This window comes from Lepisma saccharinum, chromosome 10, assembly GCF_977018435.1.
Source record: "Lepisma saccharinum chromosome 10, izLepSacc3.1, whole genome shotgun sequence".
NCBI classification, from domain to species: Eukaryota; Metazoa; Arthropoda; class Insecta; order Zygentoma; family Lepismatidae; genus Lepisma; species Lepisma saccharinum.
The window spans coordinates 57,112,114-57,133,066 of record NC_139238.1 but is presented as its reverse complement, the minus strand read 5'-3'; the positions used below and the strand labels follow the sequence as shown (position 1 = coordinate 57,133,066).

Sequence of the window (20,953 nt, the reverse complement as noted above, 5' to 3'; positions counted from 1 at the left end):
CATCATTAGCTTCTTCTGTTTAGATCCAGGTGAACACTTAACCTCAGGAATTGGGGGCAGATCAGAAAATTTGTTGTGTAAATCTTCAGGAATTGTCAGATCAACCTCTAAGAATAGACCATAGTCACTGTCATCAAAATCCTGAAGATCTTCAATATTGAAACCTTCAACCCACTCAAGCCCTGCATATGGCAGTTTATCCATCATAGCATAACCATAGAGGCTATTGGCATCTACATAAAGTATAAAATTTGATGGCAGGGCTGGATCATAATTGAGAATATACTTGTTATTTGCTCTGGCATATCTCTGAGAACATTGCACCATGCCTCCTCTTATACATTGTTCCATAAACAGATACATGTCCTGATCCTGGATCAGATCCAACTGCATTTTAGTGTTTAAAAACATTGCAGACCATGCTAGGCCTGGAGCACTGTAGAAATACATTGGATCCAGTTTATAATTTTCCATCGATGATTTTCTAAATGAATGAAGTATATCAGCTAAGAGAGTAACATCAAGTTTTAAATATGCCTTAAGATAATCACCAAATGTCTGGCATTTTAAATTGTTCCACATCAACTGGGCATGGTGATAATCTTCATCAGTGATTCCAGATGCTCTGAGTTTGCTGTAGAACTCTTGTTGTGGTGGCAGAGAACACTCATCAAATTTAGAAAAACCTGTAACATAATCATATGGGTATACACCCTTCCGCCTAATTAATTTCAGGTCCTGATTTGGAAACATAGCACTTGTGATTTTGAATTGATCATCAGATAATTGACTGGCCAGTGTAGCCAGGCTAGCAGACAGAATTCTGTAGGAATCAAGAAATCTTAAGTGAATGGGAACACCATTAACTTTAATTATCTTGCTAATAGCAATATATTTTTCATCATTTTCTGCTAAAATATTTAAATTCTGCTTGTCAAACCCCTCGTACCTGATCAAATGATGAAAATCATAATTGGATGCACCATGGCAAAATATAGGGACAAATTTTGGTCTCTGGATCTTAATATTACAGCTTTTACACAGGGCCATTTTGAATTAACCATCTGTATGAGAATGGTGTTTCACCTTGATATTTGTATCTGAAAATTCAGAATCAAATACCGGACATTATTCTGCATTGTTGAAATCTTCAATCTGTTTCTCTGTTAAAGGCAACATAGGTTTTGATTATAATAAGATATTAGATGCTATGTCATGGCACTCATTTTCTATTCTATGTGCACATTTTTTATGGCATCTGCTCCCATGTATAAATATTCTTTACTAACCACACCATCCTGTACAACAACATAATAAAAACTAGAAGGTTGATGTAACTGGTATGATGTAATTGAAGATTAATCAGGATCTGGGCTGCAGAATGCAAGGGGTTTGAGGTTTGATTCAAAATCACAGACTATATATGCTGGGTGTTCCAACAAAGCTTCAAATTTTTTGAATTTGGCATTTTCATTTGGGTTAGGCATAAGCATATGAACAGGTTTATGGTTGCCACAGTATTTCAGATGCTCAATTAACTTGTTTCTAGCAATTTCTGCATTCACTTCCCGAACCCCACTCACCATTTTTCTACCATCAAATACAGTCAGACATCTTCTACACAACTTGAATATTGTCTTAGATTTGTCTAGTTGTTTTCTGACTAAAGCTTCAAGACTGTGTATCAGAGTGTAATGGTGTGTGTCATCCCCTTCAATTAAGAGCAGATCAATCGGGACAGCAGAATCATCATCAAGTGTACTGATTCTGAGAGGTGCTATCAAGCAATTGCCACGGCCAGTAGAACAAATAAAAACATTAATAGATAATTGTTTACCATTGATATCCCTGGCCTTTTTTTCAAATTTATCAATATTCTGAACAGACATTGGATATTCTAAGCCCTTCATAGCATCATCAAAATTGTGTTCATATTGTTTATAATAACTTATTCTCTCAGGATGCCTTAAAACTGGAAACAAAGCAGCTAAAATACACCACAAAAAGCATTTCTCATCATTATTTTTTATGTTAACCACGGCATTTTTGTTTTTGATATTGGCAGGTAATAGCAGATATGTAGATCCTTGTAATGGGCTGAATTCAGAAATATTAACATAGAGCTTGTGTGAAGATCCACATAGGCTCCAACCCGATTCTTTTGCTGCAAATTCAGAGTGTTTAATATTCAATTGCTCTATCAAACTTCTTATTAATTTGTCTAAATTTGCATTTGAATATACAGCTACAGTTTCTGTTATGTGGGGCTGTGTAAATTTTGTGCCATTTGGTTTCTTATATTGTGTAAACAATTTGAGGGACAGCTTATAAGAGCCATTTTGTGCATTTAGAATTGCCTGCACATTAGAATTTATACTGTTCAAAAAATTCTTAATGTCACATCTTGGTTCTGATACAAAACAATAATCACTAAGTTGCCCAGCAAAACTGCTATGAATAGGTGCATAGCATGGCTGCATTGCTGCTCTAGCATTAACAGGTGTTTCATGCTTCCTTTTCAGACCAGATGTAGATGGCTGTGAGGGCAATATTGATGACTGTACATAACAAGTACACTTACGCCTATTGTAATATGCTTTGCTTATTATTTTATGGCATCTTGGGCACAATTTAGTAGCCTTTCTGCATTTCTTAGGATCACAATTATGCCGGTGCCTAGCCCAATTAGAACTAGATATATTTTTATTGCATTGATTGCAATATTTCAAGTTTGGCATTTTTATTGTTTGTTTATATAAAATTTCTTGGTCTAAAAAAACAGAACTATGGATAGAATGCCAAAACAATTATAACAGCAGTTAGTGGCTGAGCTGGTGCTTTTATACCCAGACAACAGCAGTAACTAGGCTCTGGTGATCCCCAATATAAAATAATTTTGCTCTATTATGCTGTTGTATAACACACTTTACCAGGTATCAAACCTCAGCTGTATATCAGCTAGCAGTGAATATTCTCAAAATCTCACGTGTGGGGATATTATTCTGCCACATGTATTTCAATCTCACACATCTTACCAGGCCTCAAACCCAGAAGCCTTTGATTACAAGGCAGCAATACCAACACTTTGCCATCAGGGGAGGCCTACACATTCTACCAGGTTTCAGACCTGGGAGCCTCTTGATTACAAGGCAGCAAGAATAGCACTTCTCCATAGGGAGGCCTCAAACCCAGGAGCCTTTGATTACAAGGCATATAAGCTATGGGACTATGCCCACACTCTACTGAGTATAGGACCCAAAAGCCCTGAGCTATATATCAGCTAAATACAGTCAAAGTTGGACTTTGAACTGTGCAATGAATATTCTCAATATCTTACTTGTGTATATATTATCAGAGACAAGCTTTTTAGAATTGTACTCAGGCATACATGCTATCAGTGGCCGCGGTGGCTCAGTCGGTAACGCGTCTGACTACCATGCTCAAGGTCCCGGGTTCGATCCCCGGCCGGTTCAAATCCGGGAACTTTTCTAACGGTGGAAGCGGCCCCGGCGCCCACCCAGCGTCGAATAAAAATGGGTACCTGGGGGAAACCCTGGGGGGTAAAGGCGGTCAGGGGCGTGATGCTGATCACATCACCCCCACTCACGACCGGATCAAGAAAGTGTGGGGCGTTACCCCCACACCCCCCATACGCCTTCATGGCGTGGTGCTATGCACAGGGGAACACTTTACCTTTTTTTTACCATACATGCTATCATGCAAGATGGTAATGTTCTTTTACTAAGAATTTCTCTCTATTACACAGAAATATTAATGGAAGTTTTATGCCCTTTCAGTGAATTACACAGAAATATCATTGATGCCCCCTTTTAGCTGTGTAGATTATATCCCATGCATGCTAGCATATAAAAGCCCCCAGGCGTGCATAATTTATTGCCCGGGGAGAGCAATTACTTAGCTCAGAAATGCATCAATTTTCCCGCTTGAAATTGTCTAACAGATTAATGCATTTTCTGAGCTAAGTAATTACTGGCCGGGGCATGAAACTGATCAAAGATTAGAAAGAACATGAAACTTCAAATGCAGCCTGCCTTTGTCCAAGTAATCCTGTATTTTTGATCTGTAAGTTGTAGAGCATAAGGATATGAGCATTTTTGGATTAGTTTTAAATGTAGCCAAAACAATATCAAGAGGGGCATATTTTTGACAAGCTTATGGGACAACAATCTGGCAGATTCAGCCTTTGCAAACATGGCCAAATCTGTCTGTTGAGGCTTCTTCATTTGTACACTAGGGCTCAAGATTCTTTAGATTCAATTGTGTCCACACTTGGCCGATTGATTCATATAGACATCTTGACATTGTTTTAAGTATAGCCAAATCGGGCTGTTTAATCATATGAGCTCTTCATTTGTACACTGTATGATTCTTCATTTGTACACTAGAATTCAGGATTCTTTAGATTTAACTGTGTGCACACTTGGCCGATTGATTCATATAGACATCTTGACATTGTTTTAAGTATAGCCGAATCAATATGTATAATCACATGAGCTCTTCATTTGTACAATTTTTGTCCTCAACCTATAGCCAAACACACTACTCGCTACGACGCCAAAGGCCCCGGATACAAAACCCGGTTCGGACACGAATGTCCTTAACGAAAAATAAATTCGAGATTAATTTATATATTAGTTCATTATGCTTATGGGTCTTCCTTTAAAAGAAGAAGTCATTAGGACGTCTGACTACCTTAAGAAAGACCCGGGTTCTATCCCAGCGAGGGAGACTTGGGATATGTGCTCAAGCGGCTATGGCGCCCACCCAGTAAAAGTGAGTACCAGGAGGCAACTCGGGCGGGTATAGGCGGCCTGGGGTGTGAAGCTGATCACATCACCTCCACCTTCGACCGTGATCAAGGAAATGTGGGGCTCTAACGCCGTACCCCCATACGCCTTCATGGCGTGGTGCAAAGGAGGGCAGCATTCTACTTTTATTTTATGATGTGCAATATCCTTTACTACCCTGAGTCATAACTGAGGCATTCAAAATTACTTAATCGTAGGAGCTAACATATAAATGGATAGAGAAATAAAGAAAATTATAATACTTATTAAGCATATGCTGCCTCTGTATTAACCCGGCTTTACTAACGGTTGGATATGTCACATCGTCACTCGCTGGTGAGCGTTGAACTCACCACACGTATATTCGTATTTGTGATAATTTTCTTTGCTAAGTTGGACTCAGATCAGGAAGTTTATGCAACATATGGATATTAAGTTTATGAATAATACACATATTAGTGCATCACTTACTCGATTTAAGAAGCAAATAAAATCTATTGTAACTCATTACCAGGCGAAAGTACAGTTGCTTGCGGGTGAGCACCGTGCTCCCTTCTTCTCGCTCCTCTGTTACATCAGACACAACTGAAAAAAGATTGCTCATTAAGCGTTAGGGATGACTCGTATCTTGGATTGTTGTATCATATTGAATGGAATACTCGGAAAGGAAGGTAGACGAGAGCTTGGTTCTCACACTTCCATGAAGATCGAATTGCAAGAATTTGAAAACGAAAGTGAGCGCACCGCTCACCTACGAGTAACGGCGGGTTAAGTATTAGTATCGCAAATAATTTCAACAACGTTTAGGTGCTGATAAATATCATAAAACAATCAAATTTTCCTCATAAATGTTATCTGGAGTCTTAGTTTCTGCGCCAAAGAGCTTAAGATCTAATCTCTAAGTATGCAACGCAACACAGTAAATGATCACTCTGACTTATATTTCATTGACGCGAGACAACGTTACCACTAGCATCTCTTGTTAAGAGATCATATTCTAATTGATAAAAGAAGACATGCTAGTATAATTAATTTCGTTCACATAGAGGTGCTCACTGTACCGGTGATCATTGTTCAGTAATTGCTAAATTAAGAGAAAGATTCTCAGTGATATATCGCAAGTAACAAAATCTAAGAGTTCTAAAATTTAATACAGCAAAATTTGCTGACGAGAGAAATAAGAAAGTTTACCAAATCAAACTGTGAATTAGATTAAATATATTGCAGGATTTAAATGATGATGACAATATAAATGAAACAGACGTAAATAAGATTTAGGAGCATATACGTAATGTAATAGACGGTGTTAAAGGTGGAGCTACTGTGGAGCATAGACACTCGTCTGGTTCCCCTCTAGCATCCGGTTACGCTGACGTTGCTATGGGCGTTAAAGGGGAAATTCTTTTACAGGAAAGTAGGGTGCAAGCTGTGAAGCATATGGTTGCACAGTTCGATCGGGATCAAATTCATTGAGCCAAGTTTCTATTCCAAGGGGCATAGAGTGAGAGGAGAAATCTGTTAGATACAAACGGTACGAAGAAAGTACTGGCACCCAGCTCAAGTCAGTCGATTGCAAAACTTGCATCATGCTACAAGCATGTGGATTGTTTATCTGTATATGGTGTTCTGGTGAAAAGCATGTCTCTTAAGGAGATTTCATACCGAAGCGACACGGACAGCGAGGCTTGCACCAAAGTGACAAGCAAGCATTTACCGGACGTGGGCCATCAATATTCTGAGGCAACACAATGCACGCCATGGCGACTGCGAGTCTCAGAGACACATGCAGCTTGTTTTGTCACTTCGGTTCGAAAGGTTCGATTGATTACTGACGATTCGCTTCCAATCGACATGGAGATTTCAGATCGAAGCTACAAACTACACAGCCTTCTTTATTCTAAAGCAAACCATTCACCGTGCATGCGGGAACAACAGACCGAGGCGACACGATGTATGGTATTGAGAAAACGGCCCAGTACAAGCAACACGTGCAACTTGTTGTGTCGATTCGGTTCAAATGGAAGCATTCAGACTGAAGCCACAAGTCACACGTGTCCGTTGGAAAACAACTTTCAGTATTTAAACAAAACCTCAGCCTGTTCATTTTTATTAATATCGTGCCTCATGTCGCCTCAGTCTGTTGATTCAGTATGCGTGGTGAATGATTTGCTTTAGATTTTGTCGCTTCGATGTGTAATCCCCATGTCGCTTGTCGCTTCAGTGTGAAAGTTATCTTACTGTTTGAAGTAAATTCGTGCAAGTAAAAGTGGCTCGTCTTATCATAGGTTTTCCCTAATTCTCTCAAAGGCGAAGTTGACAGCACACATATTTAATAGCATTTGTATGTATATGTCGCATTACTTCTCCAGATTTGTTTTCAAATATTCGATTCAACATACATTATAATATTTTCACAATTTTTATACGATTTCCTCCACTTTTTCATTTGCAAAATTGAAACTAACTAAACTTTTGTACGTTTTGAGTTCGTCGTGCTTGTACTGTATGTATTGAACATGATATACTTATGCATGTCTGCGTATACAACTGGCGGAGTGGCCTCCACGATGGCGCAGTAGTGCGATGTTGCCTTGCAATCAAGGGGTATCTGGTTCGATATCTGGTGGAGGCACAAGTGGTTCGGATCCCGCTTTAAACTGTAGGTCCAGTCCCGATTAGCCTTTCTGTGCATTAAGTGGACTTAAAACAGCAAATCAATCAATCAGTCAACAACTGGCGGGGACAAATACACATAATGTTTTTTTGATAATCTACATTGCGGTTGATCATCCAAAATTCAAAAGGGTTCAAGAAGTTCACTTCTTCATGGTAAAACTTTAAAAAATACCTTTCTTGATTATCGTCGCAAAAATGATGAAAACAAGTGTTCATTTCTTACTTTGTGTGCTGATGAATCTGTACTGAAAACAACGGGGACTGACCTAAACGGGGAGTTCCGGGGGAACTGGTGTGATAATGAATGTCATAATCTAATAGAAATAAGACATCAACCTAGACTTAGGTGGTTAAATAACTATGACGATACAAATTTAAGAACTTATAATAAAATTAAGCGAGTTGTTAACAGTACATTTGATGTAAAAAAAGAGATTACTTGAAAATCAAAATTAACAAAATTGTAACAAAAGCGTAAATAAAAATATCACAGAATTATACAAAGGGTAAATTAAATTAGGAAGGGTTGGCAACTTAAAGTAAACTTGATAAAAGACAGAAAAGTAAATTTTTGGTTGATCCAAGCGATATTTTAAATAGATTGAAGAACTACTTTAATAATATGTCAAAAGAAAATGATCATGTAGGAGAAATATCAGAAGTAGGTGAAGTATTCTCAGCAGAACCTATAGTTCCAGAACCTAAGTTGACTGAAGATAAAGAATAACAAAGCACCTGGCATTGATTTAATACCAGTTGAGTTTACAAAATATGGTGTGAATTCGTAAATATGCCTAATTCATAAATTAATTTGTTTAATAAGGAATAAAGAAGAAATCCTTCAACAGTGGAAATAATCCATCATTGTTGTAGTGCTTAATAAAGGTAATAAAATGTACTCCAATAAATAACGTGGAAATTGTCTGAAATCCACATCATATAAAATGTTTTGTAACTTTCTTCTAACAAGACAAAACCCATATGCTAATGAAATTATAGGTGATTATCAAACTGGTTTTAAAGGTAACAAATCAACTAATTTTTCACATCAGACATACAGTTTAGAAAATTGGGAATATAATCAAAATGTCCATCAGCTATTCATTCACTTTAAAAAAGCATACGATTCAATTAAAAATATGTATTATATTCGTCGAGTTTGGAATACCAAAGAAGGTTCATAATATGATGAAGGTATGAAACAGTGAAACAGAAAGTAAACTTTTCGAATCATGATAAGTTAAGACAGGGATATGCATTATCTCGATTAGTCTTTAATTTTCCCTTAGAATATGCTGTTAGGAAGGTAAAAGAAGCTAATGAAGGGCTAAAATTAAACGATGTGACACACTTGTTAGCAGATGCAAATTATGTAGACTTACTTGGGGATGATATAAAGACAATTAAGAATAATCCTAAAATAATTTTAAAAGCATCTAAGGTGATAGGTTTGCAAGTTAGGAAACAGAAAACTAAATATATGCTTACACGCTTAAATCAAGTGTTAGGCAATAATCAAAATATAATTATTGATGACAACTTTGCTTCAATCAGTTTCCAAATTCAAGTACTCTACTTAGTAGTAATACTAACGAATGAAAACGATATTAAAGAGGAAATAAAAGAGCAGGCTTAATTCAGGAAATATGTGTTACTTTTTCTCGTCATAAACTTTTATACTGTTGTATAATATCTAAGAAACTAAAAGTTTAAATATACAAAACAGTAAAATTGCCTGTAATTATATGGATGTGAAACTTGGTCCCTTACATTGAAAGAGGAACATAAATTAATAGTACGCGTATTTGGAAATAAAATCCTTAGAAAAATATTTTGACCTAAAAGGGATGAGAAGACAGGTAAGTGGAGAAGGTTACATAATGAACTTCATAATTTGTATTCATATCCGGATATAATTAGAATTGCTAAATCACGAATGTAGCACGAATGTGGAACGAATGGGAGAGGGAAGAAGAGTTTGCAGTATTCTTGTGGGGAAACCTGATGGTAGGCCAAGACGAAAATGGATAATAGCGTTAAGATGGACCTAAATGAAATCGGTAAGAATGAAAAAAAGCGGATTGATCTTGCCCAAGATAGGGGCAGATGGAAGCCTTGTTTTGCTGCAGCCATACACCTTCGGGTTTGGGAAGGCAATAGAAAGAGAGAGATAGATAGAGAGAGAGAGAGAGAGAGAGAGAGAGTGAGAGACGACTTGACTTCAAGATTACTTGACTATAACAACTTGATAGTCTTATCAGAGCAAGATACAAAAGAATAATGGTGCTTGCGATGTATTAAGAAGTATTTACACTATTTACAACCTTACCAAGACAAAAAAATTTCAATAGCTAAATGCGGAATCAAATACGAGTGTGTTCGTTCTGAAATGTCTCCATTGGGTATAGGTTGACATAAAATATCAATAATCGCAAGGGACACGTGCGACAGCTCTTGGTGAAATCGACAAACAAAGAAATGCAAAAATAATGTGTTTATCGTCTCGATTCGATCACGTGCTTCTCCAATGGCGCAGTGCTAGCGTCGTCGCCTTGTAATAAAATGGTCCCGGGTTAGATAATCGATGAACGCAAATAGTTGTTTCGATCCTACTATAAACTGTAGGTTCAGTCCCGATTAACATTACTGGATAAACAATAATGTTAAGGGCTCTTGTAATAAATGATAAACGTCTTTTAGACATTAATTAATTTAGAATAAAACTATTAAAGGGATCAACTCTTTAGCAAGGATTAAAATCAAATAAGCCATAATTATGTCAAGCGTTGAGCTGTATACGATAATAACATTTAAAGGAAACTAAATTTGTAATATTATGTTGGACGAGATATTTTATTAAAATGCAAGTAAAGTATTCTGTGAACATTCAATGAAATGGAAGTTAATTCTACGGCACGAAGAAACCTTGGTGTTGGTATCTACAGAGCCCGCTTAATAACAAAGCAAATCGTTATGAGGCCAAAGTCACAAAATAACCAACATACAATAGGTATTCTGGGAAAAGGTGGCAACGCAACAAGCATTCTCTAAATACTTACTGTCTGCAAATTTCAGTGATAACATTAATGGCAATTAATAACCATGTGATGAAAATAAAAAATGTGTGTTTCAAGAAATTCCCCCCCCCCCCATCATATTTCCAATACTATGAATATACAAATTTAACGCTCTGTGACAAAAACTGCTTTACCCTCTTTGGTCTATCTCTCTCTCTCTATATATATATATATATATCTATCTTTCTCTCGTGACAAAATTAGTCATCTCTATACCTCGGATTTTTAGGTTCTAAAAAGTGTGCTTTTAGGTTCCTAAAATAGGCTCTAAAAATCATAAAATAATTTCGAAAAACCCTAAAATAGGTTTTAAAAATCCTAAAGTAAGTCCCAGAAACCTTAAGTTAGGTTCTAAAAATCTTGAAGTAGGTTCAAAAAAACTTAAAATAGTTCAAAAGTCCTGAAAAATGCTGATTAGGTATAATCAATTGCAACGAAAATGGGACACTTATATCCTGAAATACGCACTATTTTGCATGACGTTATGTGTGTTGCCCAACTCTACGGCGATGGCAGAACTTACCATTCGAAATTTGCTATTAAAATCCACTCTTCGCCGTATAGTTAGGCGACAATCGTTTTTCATGTTATCCACAGTCAAACTCTGCAATTTTGTCTGTGAGGATATATGGTGAAATTAACATTTCAACAAAAACGTAGAGGTGAAACTTCAATGCTGAAATGTTAGTCTGCAAGACGTGAATGCCACAAAGCACCAAGTGACTCGAAAGTAAGCAATACCACACAGATCAGACCACTTTGGACTGTACAGATAACAGTGGCAGCAGATATTTTGCTTTGTTTAGAGCTTTGAAAAATCAGCATGGGCTTGGAGGAAGCGAAATCGACAGAGAGTAGGTTTCAAACACGTTCGTCACTGAATTTTTCGTGACCAAACAAATCAAATACCTCTGTGTCATAAAGGATCTGTAAAACCTTGAAAAATATATATAAACCGTAAAAAAGATTTGATTTAGGCGCATAAACATAAAATAGGATCTAACAAGCAAAATAGTTTTTTTCCACTATAAAAATTCATCTTGTGCAGTAGTTATGCTGTGTAGTGTGTATGGATTTGTCTTGTGTATTAGCTGTGGTGTCGTGTGTGTTTGTGTTTATCTTGTATAGTAGTTATGCTGTTTAATGTGTTTCTGTTTGTCTTGTGTAGTATCGGTGGTGTGTATGTATGTGTCTTGTGTTGTAATTGTGCTATCTAGTATGTTCGTTTTGTCTTGCGTAGTAGTTGTGCTGTCTAATTTGTTTGTGTTTGTCTTGTGTAGTAGTTATGGTGTGTAGATTGTTTATGATTATATTGTGTAGTAGTTGTCGTGTGTTCGTGTTTATATTGTGTTATAGTTGTGATGTGTTTGTGTGTGTCTTGTGTAGTAGTTGTGCTGTGTAATGTGTTTGTGTTGTTCTTGTGTAGTAATTGTGCTGTCTAATGTGTTTGTGTTTGTCTTGTGTAGTAGTTCCTCCATTCATATTGGGGGTTAGGCGTATAGCTGACAACTCTGCACTGTAAAAAAAATGTCAAGAAACAGCAATATGAGGCCATGGATGTTCCCAAGGTAAAATATTCCGGAGGTAAAATAGTTCCCCGTTCGGATCTCCGGGTGGGGACTACTTTCGGAGGTCCCTGGACTAAGAATAAAATCTACATTAGGAATAAGGATATTAAATTAGGCACCTGGAATGTTCTGAGCCATTACCGGCCTGGGGCATTTCAGTGTACAGTTAATGAGATAGTTAAGTATAAATTAGATGTAGTAGCTGTCCAGGAAGTTAGGTGGCCAGGAGAAGGGAATTGTAATACTAAAAATTATACTCTTTTCTATGGTGGTACTGAAAATCATAATTTTGGAACAGGCTTCTTCATAAATAATAGAATTATCTCGGCTCTTAAAACAGTAGAATTTATTAATGATAGGATATCATAAGCAGTCTTACAGGGTAGGTGGTGTAAATTTTTTTTAATAAACATACATGCACCAACGGAAGATAAAGATGATAATACTAAAGATGATTTGTATAAAGAGTTAGAACAGGTCTTTGATAAATTTTCTCAGTATGATATGAACATTCTGTTAGGTGACTGTAATACACAGATTGCCAAAGAAGAGACATTTAAACCCACGATTGGTAAAGAAAGTCTTCATGAATTAAGTACTGATAATGGTATAAAATTGTTTACTTTTGCAACCTCAAAGAATTTAATTGTGAAAAGTACCACCTTTAAACGTAAAGATATCCATAAATATACGTGGTCTTCTCCAGATGGTAAAATTCATAATCAGATAGATCATAGTCTCATTGATAAGAGAAGGCATACTAGTATAATTGACGTTCGTACACATAGAGGTCCTGACTGTGCCAATGACAATTATTTAGTAATTGCTAAATTAAGAGAAAAACTCGCAGTGATAAATCATAAGCAACAAAATCTAAAAGTTCTAAAATTTGATACAGGAAAGTTTACTGATGACAAAATTAAGAAAGATTACCAAATTAAACTGTCAAATAGATTTGATGTTTTCCAGGTTTAAATGATGATGAAAATATAAATGAAACAGACGTAAATAAGAATTGGGAGCACATACGTAATGCAATAGAATCAGCAGCTAAAGAAAGTATAGGATACCATAAACCGAGAAAAAGTAAGCCATGGTTTGATAATGAAAGTCATAATCTAATAGAAATAAGAAATCAGGCTAGACTTAGGTGGTTAAATAACTCTGATGATACAAATCTAAACAATTATAATAGAATACAGCGAGAAGTTAACCGCACGTTTAGAAGTAAAAAAAAGAGATTACTTGAAAAGCAAAATTAACGAAATTGAAACAAACAGCAAAAATAAAAATATCGGAGATTTATATAAAGGTGTAAATGAGTTTAGAAAGGGGTGGCAACATAAAGTAAACTTGATAAAAGATAAAGATGGTGATTTTCTAGCTGACCCAAGCGATATTCTAAATAGATGGAAGAACTACTTTAATGACCTTTTAAATGTCCATGTAGGAGATAAATCAGAAGCAAATGAAGTCCACACAGCAGATATTTTAGTTCCAGAACCTAACTTGACTGAAGTTAAAGATGCTCTTAAAAGGCTAAAGAATAACAAAGCACCTGGCATTGATTTAATACCAGCTGAGTTAATTAAACTGGTGGTGGTGGAAATTCATTAATATGTCAAACTCATAGATTTAATTTGTTTAATATGGAATAAAGAAGAAATCCCTCAACAGTGGAAAGAATCCATAATTGTTCCTGTGTTTAAAAAAGGTGATAAAATGAACTGCAATAATTACCGTGGAATTTCTCTACTCTCAACAACATATAAAATATTAACTAACATTCTTTTAACAAGACTAACACCATATGCTAATGAAATTATAGGTGATTATCAATGTGGATTTAAACGTAACAGATCAACTACAGATCAAATTTTTCACATCAGACAGACACTTGAAAAAAAGTGGGAATATAATCAAAATGTCCATCAGCTATTCATTGATTTCTAAAAAGCATATGATCAAAAGAGATAAATTATATAATATATTAGCAGAGTTTGGAATACCTAAGAAGCTTGTTAGTATGATAAAAATATGCACCAGTGAAACAGAATGTAAAATTCGTGTGGGTATTAATATGTCTGACAAATTTACAATTCATGATGGGTTAAAACAAGCAGAGTCATTATCTCTATTGCTCTTTAATTTTGTCTTAGAATATGCTGTTAGGAAGGTAAAAGAAACTAAAGAAGGACTAAAATTAAATGGTGTGACTCAGTTGTTAGCATATGCAGATGATGTAGACTTACTGGGGGATGATGGGAATACATTTAAGAATAATGCTATAATATTTTTCAAAACTGCTAAAGCGATAGGTTTGGAAGTTAACAAAGAGAAAACTAAATATATGCTTACAGGCCGAAACCAAATGTTAGGTAATAATCAATATCTAATTATTCAAATAAGATCCTTAGGAAAATCTTTGGGCCTAAAAGGGATGAGGAGACAGGTGAGTGGAGAAGGTTACATAATTTAGAACTACATAATAATTGGTATTCATGTCCAGATATTATTAGAATATTTAAATCAATAAGACTTAAGTGGGCAGGCCATGTGGCACGAATGGGAGAGGAAAGAGGAGTTTACAGGATTCTTGTTGGGAAACCTGATGGTAAGAGACCTGTAGGAAGGCAAAGACGAAGATGTAGGGACGACGTTGAGATGGACCTAAGGGAAATGGGTAGGGATGGAAACGAGTATATAGAACTTGCTCAAGATAGGGAAAGATGGGAGGCCTGTGTTGCTGCAGCCATGTTGCTGCGGGTTCAAGAAGGCTAGGGAGTTAGTTAGTTAGTTAGTTATAAAACTTCATCGGTTGTTGCGTATTTTTAACGAAACCTTGACATAACTTGTTATTTCTTACACGCCTGAAAAGGAAAAAATAGGTTAAAAACTTAAAATCCGAAATCCAGTCATATCAAATGCTATGTCAATCAAATAATAAAGGACATTTAATTCTACATCGAAACGAATTACATTGAGTTCGGTGCCTGTTCTAGTTCCTTCAACACTTGATGATATTAAGTGACTTTGATTCATAAACACAAATACTCGTAACTCATACTGTATTTACGTGGAATTTAGTTTCCTTATTTTGTGTTTTTGAAGCTGATTTTTATCATAGAGAATGAATAAATTGGTATTTGTTCTTAATAAGGAGTTGATCCCTTTAATAGTTTTATTCCGAATTAATTAATGTTTTAACGACGTATTAATTTTATTGTAAGCGCCCTTACTACTACTTTCTTTTCAGTAAGGAGTTTCTCCACGTATTATGTGACGTACTCGATTAGAAATTGTTCTAAATATCTAGGTATACTTTCCAAATACATAAATTGTATAACATTACGGTCTGCGTGATCAAATCGAGAAGACGAACTCATTATATTGGCATTTCTTCGTTCCCTAATTTCACCAACATCTGTCTCATGTGTCTTGCTACCTTCCTTGCAGCAGTCACACATAGCACAATTTGTATCCTCATAAGTCGTTCTTATCACGACCAACGTGGGAACACTGCAGTATGACTTTCCCTAATAGGTAAGAGACATGATGCTTTCATGTCAGTCAGGGATCGCGTGAGGTACTTTGTCATTTTTTTCTCCTTCCTTGAAATCCTGAGGTTTACGTGTTCAAGAGCGACTTCGGTAGTTCAACAGACATTTCTGATTAACTAAAATCACCGAAATATGGTTCAAACTAGTTGTTTATAATTATATAAATTATAAACTCTCACACGCAAATACTTTTCCCACGACAAAATGAAACATGTCACCGCTCCGCGGTTAGGTATGTAAGCCTAACATTCGGCCACAAATGCACCTCTCTCTCCTGATACAGTGATATCAGACAATATTTACTTTAATTACCAAAATGAAGCAAAATTATTACTTGTATTGAACACTGAACATGTTGTAAGGCGCATTAATCTGGTACAGTGAACTTAGATAACTGTTGGCAAGAATGCAAACAGCAACATGGCTTTTCCTTACTCCACAAATCTTTGAACCAATAAAACCATGATTCTCTAAAGTACAAATAATGGCGTTTACCAAAATAACCTGGAACTAAGAACAAATATCCTAATTTAACTTGTAAATGAATAACTTTGTTTTCCATGAATTTATTGAAACTTCTGCAATTCATTACAGCTTTTAAGGTCGAACGAAACTATCTGTATATAAACTACTAAAACGTGTTGTTATTTACACAAATGGAAATATAGGTGTAAATAGACTTTCGTATTAAACGATTATAGAGATGTCCATAATGGAAAGTTTATAAATTTATCTCTTGTTATGGACATTTTACTATGTACGTAAGATATAACCAATAACGAATTTTAAATATCCTGATTTGCTACTTATATTTGAGATTATATGTGGAATTATTAGCTGTTTATTAAATTAAACTATTTTTATATAACCAAAGACATACTAATAATAATGATGTATGTATTAAACCTAAGATAACATCTTTGCCATTGTACAATATATCGTTAAATAAAAATATAACTTGACAAGGAGTAATAGTCAACTCGGGTTCATTAAAGCCTCTTGCGATTATTGATAGTGTATGTCACCGTAAACACGATGGAGACATTTTAAAATTAACACCCTGGAATTTCAGTCCTAATTTATTGCAAATTGTTTGTCTTTGTCAGTTTTTAAATAGTGTAAATACTTCTTACAACATCAAGTATCATTATCTTTCCTATTTTGCTCAGGTTAGATTTCCAAGTTGTTGTTTTCAAGTCGTCTGTCTCTCTTAACCAGAGAAGCAAGGGTGCCCACAGAGTCGGATTATGGCGCAGGTTGCGCCATCAAAATTTTGAGGGGGATTTTTCCCTTCAAATAATATAAAATTCAACATTATATATGTTTCCAAAATATATATAGAAATTTTACACCTTAAATGCGCCATATTTAATCCATTAGATGAAGAAAAGAAAGTGTTTAAGGGTATTATCGAAAGAGATAGGGGAGAAATATCCAATCCTTCAATATTTGGCCTTAATTGACACGTGGATTCTGGTGGGTATTCTGAATTATACGTTTCGGGGGGACTATCCAACTCTAGGTCATAGATTATGGCGATTATTTTAGTTAGAGGAGGATTGATCTTTAATTTGAGGGGGTAGCCAATTCTTGTGTATTACTATTGTCTTAGACTGTTGCGGAAATTCTGGTGTGGAGACCGGGAATTTAATTTTTGGAGGGGGCGATATCCAGTCTTGAATATCAACAGTAAGTCTAAAATTGGCATGGAAATTTTGGTGTTAGGATTAAATTTAAAGGGGAGTATAGGAAGCTCTTGATAAAGTGTTAAATCTTACATTGTCAAGGGATTTCTGTAGTGGAGAAAGAGTTCGAACATTAAATTTTGACTGTGTTTAACGATATGTTATCCACATGTGTCCGACCCCGAACATTCCAAAAGAGAAGCAGTTAAAGACTAAATATCTCTGGATCCTAAAAAAAAAGTATTGACACCCCATTAAATTAATATTCTTGAAAGCCTTCAAAGAAGTGGATGTAAAAATTTTCTTGCTCGCTTCGATCCCGTTCGCTTGTTGCGAGAATGCGTGTTTGGCGCTTTACAGAGATGAATGTGAAGTTTATACTATAGTTGCATTACTAGACATAAGCGATACTCTTATTATTCACTAATAACACCACTTCCTAAAATATAATGCTTAGTGTTGGTATACTGCTTAATTTAAAGCAGATGTATCATTTGGACAAAAATATATCGCCCTGAACATAGGAATTTCTAGCTATGTTTCTGTAATACCTCGTAAAACAATAATTGAATCAAATGAGAATGATATTAAAGAGGAAATAAAAAGCAGGCTTCATTCTGGAAATGCATGTTACTTTTCTCTTCATAAACTTTTGACTTTTCGTTTACTATCTAAGAAACTAAAAGTTAAAATATACAAACAGTAATTTTGCCTGGATGCGAAACTTGGTCCCTTACATTGAAAGAGGAAATAAATTAAGAGTATTTGAAAATAAGATCCTTAGGAACATCATTGGGCCTAAAAGGAATAAGGAGACAGGTGAGTGGAGAAGGTTACATAATTTAGAACTACATAATAATTGGTATTCATGTCCAGATATTATTAGAATATTTAAATCAATAAGACTTAGGTGGGCAGGCCATGTGGCACGAATGGGAGAGGAAAGAGGAGTTTACAGGATTCTTGTTGGGAAACCTGATGGTAAGAGACCTGTAGGAAGGCAAAGACGAAGATGTAGGGACGACGTTGAGATGAATCCAAGGGAAATGGGTAGGGGTAGGAGCAAGTAGTAGACTGAAACGCAAGTTAATTTTCAGATTGCTAATTCCCAAGGTATAACATGCCTAGGCAGATGTGTCTTGCATTTTCTGTACTTTTGTTATTTCAGTCGCTTTGGTCTCTCCCTAGGTCACTCACGGCAATAATGAGGAATATTTGTTAGACAAGGATGATAAACAGACACACAGGAATAATCCCCCTCGCAAAAAAGCCAGAACTCAGAGTCTGGAACCTTCGACGCGAGGTTTGTTTCTTGGTCTAATTATATCTGTGTGTTTTCGTTAGATTCATGGTATTTCGTGAGTTGATATGAATAAAGTAAATAAATAAGACAAGTGGGTGGAAGGGACTGGAGAATCGTAGCTACGTAACCATTGAGAATATATCTATCGCCTAGATAGAGAATCTCTATATCCCCTTGTGATAGAGAACTTATTAGAAGAATGAAAATACAGATTAAACGAACAAATTTGATGTGTATCCTTTCGTCAAAATGCCTAGAAAACAATATTACATACTTCTTCACTAATAGAAAAGAATAAAAGAAATTGTCCTTGGTGGGGAACGAACCTAGATCTCACTTTTGAAAGCTCTGTACGCTAACCAACACTCTATCAATAACACCATGTTTTCTTTTTTCCAGTCAGTCTGTTTCTTTCCTCAACATCTGAAGACGAAAATGCATCTTAATTTCTCTCATAATTGTTTCATTGTCTATTAAAAGAAACCAGGTATGTCAAAAATAGACGCATTCTTTCTGTGAAAAATCCCATGTTTCTCACATTGTGCTTCTCCATTTACTGTTATTTGGACATTCACTTGGAAGTTAAAACTTAGCTTTGTGTGTGCGTTTTCACGTGCATGTGTGTAAGAAGAGTGGTGTGCACTTGTGTTCGATGTTTTTCTGGGTATTATTTTCGTTCAAAGCATTAATATAATTGTAAAATATGGAATTTACTGTAATGCAAGGAGTGAAAATATAAACCCAGTTCGTCAGGTTCGTTCCCAAACAACATTAAATAATGGAACGTAACGTGGACCGAGTATTATTCCATGTCGAGAACACGAGACATTACGATCGACAATCTTCATCTCGTATTTCTCTTTGGCATCACTACTCAATTTACAGAGATGTATACCCGTGACTGGTATACAAGCCGCAGAATTGCAATGCTGGTTGGGTTGTCTAGTCACAAGGCGCTTGGTGGTCAGACATTAATGGTTTGCTTCAGTGCTTCTTCAATAAGGTCGTTACAAGACAGAAGTGTCCGTGACTGTACCTGTTAGGAACGTTAGAAAAGAATGGAATTCAATGAAGTAAACTCCCATGTAATCTGCATACCGTAAGTACATTTTCTACCACTATAAAACAATGAACAAAACCATTCGCGAGAGTTCACGAGCAGTGATATTTGGTCAAAGTTCCGCATTCCCACTCGTGATAAACAAAATTCCTTTGCCAAGCTCAAAAAACTTGATGATGCGTTGAGCCGAATAAACCAAACTAACAAACGAACGAGTGAAACTGAGCGTTCAAATGAAATTGCATTCATTTATAAACTAGATGACTGATACTGACGCAATGACCATGATTAAAATAAATGAGAACTGAGAATTCCTCGTTGGACAAGTAGAAAAATGTTGACAGGGCTGTATAATGTAACTATAGACAGCACTCTCAATAAAGAAGAGATAAGAGCTGAAAAGAGGATGAATGCAGAGATTCTCAGAATGGACGAGAAGAGAAAGTCGTCCACCAGTGCTAATACGAGTGTGGCTATGTGTGTTGTGTTGAATGATGGTAATTCAGCGGACAATTTAACCAGTCACGAAGCTGAAGAAGGGAGTACTGACAGTGAAGGTTTTGTTGATTTCACGGATAGTCTTCGATAGGCAAGGCATAAAAAAGATAAGAAAAGTACTACAAGTATGCCTGTGGACGGAAAACTGATGCAAAATATATCTTGGAAAGAAATGGAAGATCGCCTGACAGTAAGAGCACTCATAAACATAGTATCAGGACCTAAACATTAATGATTGTGTGTTCTAAAATTGGGAATTGCTAAGGTAACAACCGTATAGTACTCATAGATAACTGGTCACATTCTGAACGAGTACGTGGTATGTGCTTTGACACGACCTCAGGAAATACTGGCATTAAAACTGGAGCATACTTGACACTGGAACAAAAACTTCGCCCGCACAATATTCTGAAAATTGTGCTCTCTTCCGTTTTCACGCAATGCATGGGACTGGCACCTTTAAAGTCCAGTGACCCTAATATACAGTTCCTTAAACAATTTCTGCATTCATGGTCAAAAATAAGTCACTCTAGTAATAATTTTGAACTAGTAATAATAATTGTTATTGGTAATAGCAGTACGATTTATACATCAAAATACAGAGTGTGGTGTGGCCCTTATCGAAGCTTTTGCTACTGCTATCATAAAAGACGAAGGCCAGAAACAGTATCTTCTCCAAGCGGTCCCTGAGTATCGAAGAAAGTACCAATAATATAAG

General features: G+C 36.0%; 1 protein-coding gene across 1 annotated transcript in view; it reads right to left on the bottom strand.

Annotated features, from left to right (window-relative positions):
• LOC145994111 (uncharacterized) overlaps window positions 1-20,953 on the bottom strand; it is a 113,592-nt gene that overhangs the window by 42,100 nt on the left and 50,539 nt on the right. The window lies entirely within an intron of this gene.